General features: G+C 32.3%; 1 non-coding gene across 1 annotated transcript; it reads right to left on the bottom strand.

Annotated features, from left to right (window-relative positions):
* Positions 1-3,722: 3,722 nt before the first annotated feature.
* LOC120289297 lies at positions 3,723-3,826 on the bottom strand. Its single transcript, XR_005547221.1, has one exon. It is a non-coding gene; the product is annotated as a small nucleolar RNA R71 (small nucleolar RNA).
* Between the last annotated feature and the right edge of the window lie 536 nt (positions 3,827-4,362).

The following is a 4,362-nucleotide window of genomic DNA, read 5'->3' as shown; positions in this document are numbered from 1 at the left end:
AACTTTTAAGAGTAGACAAAAGGTCAACATTATCAGTCTTTCTACTCTTTCTCTAGACATATGATCAAGACGTTATTGCTTAGGTAAAGGTCTATTGGAAACAATCTTTTCAATTGTAAAAACGACCTACATATCGTTGAGAGATTATCACAATTGGTACAATTCATTTAATACATTGCCACACTCAACTTTATTTGACTTGGAAAACATAGAAATAACATTGTTCTTTGCTTCAAAAGAATAGACACACACTTTCAGAAATGATTCGGAAACTAAGTTCTGTCTAAAGGAAAATACATAAAAGTGTTTCTTAACATCAAATGCAAATCAAAATCCATAGCCAAAACAACATTTTCTACTAACTCGACATTAAATATTGTTTCCCATGATGAGTCATGATTCATCCTCTTTTGGCCTCTTTAGATTCATGAATCCCCTTATGGTAAACAATATAATTTGTTGTACCGCTATCTAACCACAAAAACCAGATGAGGCTTTCGATAGAAATTGAATTCACAAATGAATGCCAAATGAATCATTAACTCTAGACTCACACTTGGATAGCCAAGCTTTACTTCATTGCAATATTCCTTATGTGTCAAAGCAGTGATTGACATGATTTCTCTTAAGGGGTGATATCTAGACCGGATTGTCAAAATGACCGGTGATTTATGAGTTCCTTCATAAGAATGATTTTAGACTTGAAATCTACCATCTTTAGGACGTAATCATTAACCTCATAAAAATCATCACACCTTATGTCGGAGAATCCTTGCATTTTGTAACATCCTTGATTTCGACCCTTATTTTGGTCCTAACTAGGAGGCTAAGCTAGATAGGCCTTAGGTTAGTCAAACCTTCCTAGAAAATAAGTGTGAACGAGTGTGAAAAGCATTAAATGAGGATGATGAATGTAAAGGCTTATTTGTCCCTATAGCCTAGCCTAATTATAACCCTAAACTAAGTAGGAGATCTTGGAGGCCAAAGAATGAACTACACATCAATTGGAAGAAAGAGCAAGCAAGTCAAATTTTCTTGGACAAAATAATAGCACATTAAATACATTGGCCTCTAGTTATTTAATGCCAAGATGAAGTGTCCAAGCTAACATAGGACCTAGTTGGAAACTTGGGAGATAAGGATGCCCGACAATTAATACTTCTTGATCAAGTGGGATGCCTTCTTTTCCTAACTAAGATTGCCACATTTGATTTTCGAAATTTCTAGACCTCTATTATTTGCCAATTTTATATAGATTTTTGTGGTACGAATTTAAAGAAACTTCCTTCATGAAAATTGTTCTAAACATCTTGATATAAAATATACTTAAATTTCATATTTTTTTGAGGTGAAATGTTAGGGACGAAGGCCCAATCATTCACCATCTAGAACTTGTCCCGTGTAGTGAAAACAGTAACCAAGTTGCTTTCTTGAATTCTTATAAAATCTTCCCTTTTGAATTTAGACACGCTTCATTCATAAAATTTTAAATGACATCCATGTCTACAACATATTAAAATATCAAAAAAAATTGTGAAGATTTGGATTTCAAAATGAGTCTCTCTCTACGACTGTTGAATATGCTCGATGGATGAATATCTGGGTTGTGTTCAATGATTTGCTGCTCTTTCCACAACACGAATTTGACTTGGCTTCTCCCATGAAAAATGTCGTTTAAGATCTTCTCTAAAACATATTAAAATTTTATAAGTTTTTTATTCCATTTGGTAAGGTAAAGACACTAATTTCAGAAATTGTTTAAAACTATTTTTCTCACCCAAGAGGTATGAGTCACATCCAAGCTTGGACTGAAGTCCTTAAATGCCATGTTGAGGTGTACCTAATGATCTCTTCATCGGCCCCGGAATCAACTTGGATGATAGACATTTCTAGATTGCTTTCTTGAGGAAGGAAAATTTGCCTTCTTAAAGAAGGAAAGAAAAGTAGAAAGAAAATGATAACTCTATAAAAATAGAGTTATTTTACCTATTTTAGACAATAAATAATGCAATATCTATGAGAAAATATTTGGATTTCCTTCTGATTATTCGAATTTTCCTTGTTTATGCATAATAATGAAATATGGAGAAGATAAGGAAAAGAATGGCAAAAATCAGGAATTCAAATCAAAAAGTAGTGGGAGATACATATCAAATCAAAGATCATCTTATTTACTCCCTAATTTTATGTGCAATTGCTTGGAGATAAGGATCTTGGATATATTCTATAAATATGAAACATTGAGAGCCTGAGGGAGCAGTTAGGTTTTTGTTAGATCAGTTTTCATTATTCTGAGAGTTTTTCAAGTATTTTGAAGAAAAAACAAAAGTGGTGACAGAATTCTTGTTCTTTGATTCAAGATATTGAATTTGATTTATATTTATATTTCTTGTTCTACTATGTTCTAATTTTCTTTTGTTAGGGCTACGATGTAGCCTAACCATGATGATGTGAATATCATAATTTTTATATTTGGCAATTGATTTCATTCATGTGAGTTATATATTATTGTGTGTAATACTTTTGAGTGACTGGCCATCACTTGAATGATCTAATGTGCATGTTTGAGACTGAGAAGTGATAATATACAATTGCTCATCATAATATATAACCATTAATTAAACGTGAATAAAGATATACTGTGTTATTTGTGTAGTTTTCGGTGATAAGGTGATCCAAAAGACTCATTGTAAGCCGGGAATATGCACTTATGTTTATTTTAATTCACATAGAGATATATTGGATTAATAAACTGAGTAGGTTTGCTATACCTAGAGATAAAATAGTAAATAGATTAGGAAATTCCGCTATCATATGTTTTATGTTTGATATCGTTCTTGTATCCACAGCAATCTGAATATCATATTTAGTGATTATGGTGAAATCATATACTCTAACATATTTATCTCATTGATTTATTGCATTTAATCTCCAAATTTTGTTTCTAATTTATTCTCAATTATATTTTGATATGTTAGATAAATTTTAAAATTAATTTATTTTATTATTTAATTATTTTATTAATCATCGATCTCCGTGGGACGATACTCTTTTTATCATTATATTACTTGTTTGACACGTTCACTTGCATTTAGAATTTTACGAACAAGTTTTTGGCGCCGTTGCTAGGAATCGTTTGTTTAATAATAATTAATATTGATACCAAATAATTCTAAGTTTAATCTACCTTTTGTTTTGTTTTATTTTTCAGGGTGTACATCAGTTTATGACACGTAGCCAACAAAGGAAACTTGCTGAGCTTGATCCAGAAATCGAGTGTACATTCAAACGGCGATTAAGAGAGCAGAGAAATCACGCTAAGAAGATGGCAAACAGTGAGAATGAAAATCCATATAGATTCTTAAGAGATTATGCTGCACCAAGAGTTCAAGGCACCACATCAAGTATAAGAAGACCTGCAATTCAAGAAAATGACTTTGAGATCAAGCCGTCACTCATTCAAATGCTTCAACAATCAGTGCAATTCAGTGGGCTACCAAGCGATGATCCAAATGCTCACATCGATGCTTTTCTTGAAATATGTGACACCATTAAATATAATGGAGTTATAGATGATGCTATTATATTGAGATTATTTTCATTCTCTCTTAGAGACATAGCTAAGAATTGGCGTTCTTCTCTTCCTGCAGGATCAATCACTATATTAAATGATATGGCTAAAAAATTTCTTGGTAAGTTCTTTCCACCTACAAAGTCTGCGAAGATGCGTAACGATATTACTAATTATGCAAATGGATAATGAATCATTATATGAAGCATGGGAAAGATTCAAAGAATTTCTTAGGAGATGCCCACATCACGGACTACCCGTATGGATGCAGGTACAAACTTTTTATAATGGCTCTAGTACAAATCTTCGTTCTATAATTGATGCAGCTATAGGGGGAATTCTAAATAATAAAACACCAAAAGAAGCCTACAATCTATTAGAGGATATGTCGTCAAATAGTTATTAGTGGCCTACTGAGAGACTACCAATGTGAAAAGTTAGTAGAGTTCACGAAGTTGATACTTTTGCTGCAATTGCTGCACAATTTGAAACACTCAACAAAAAGCTAGATAATATGAGTATTTTAGTCATGAAAATTCAAAATTTGACATGTGATTTTTGTGGTGGAGGACATGTTAGTATAGTGTCAGGTAGGTAATACTTTTAAAAAATCTAATGAAAATTCTAACTTTGTTGGGAATTTTAACAGGTCACAGAATAATCCATACTCCAATACGTACATCCCGGGATAGCGTAATCATCCAAAATTTTCATGGAATAATCAGAATGTAACGAGACCACCGGGATTCAAACAATTAGAAGAGACAAAGTCAAATTTGGAAGATATAGTC

Source organism: Eucalyptus grandis, chromosome 10 (assembly GCF_016545825.1).
Source record: "Eucalyptus grandis isolate ANBG69807.140 chromosome 10, ASM1654582v1, whole genome shotgun sequence".
Classification (NCBI taxonomy): Eukaryota; Viridiplantae; Streptophyta; class Magnoliopsida; order Myrtales; family Myrtaceae; genus Eucalyptus; species Eucalyptus grandis.
Note: the sequence above shows the minus strand (reverse complement) of the source record. Positions and strands in the feature narration are given on the sequence as shown.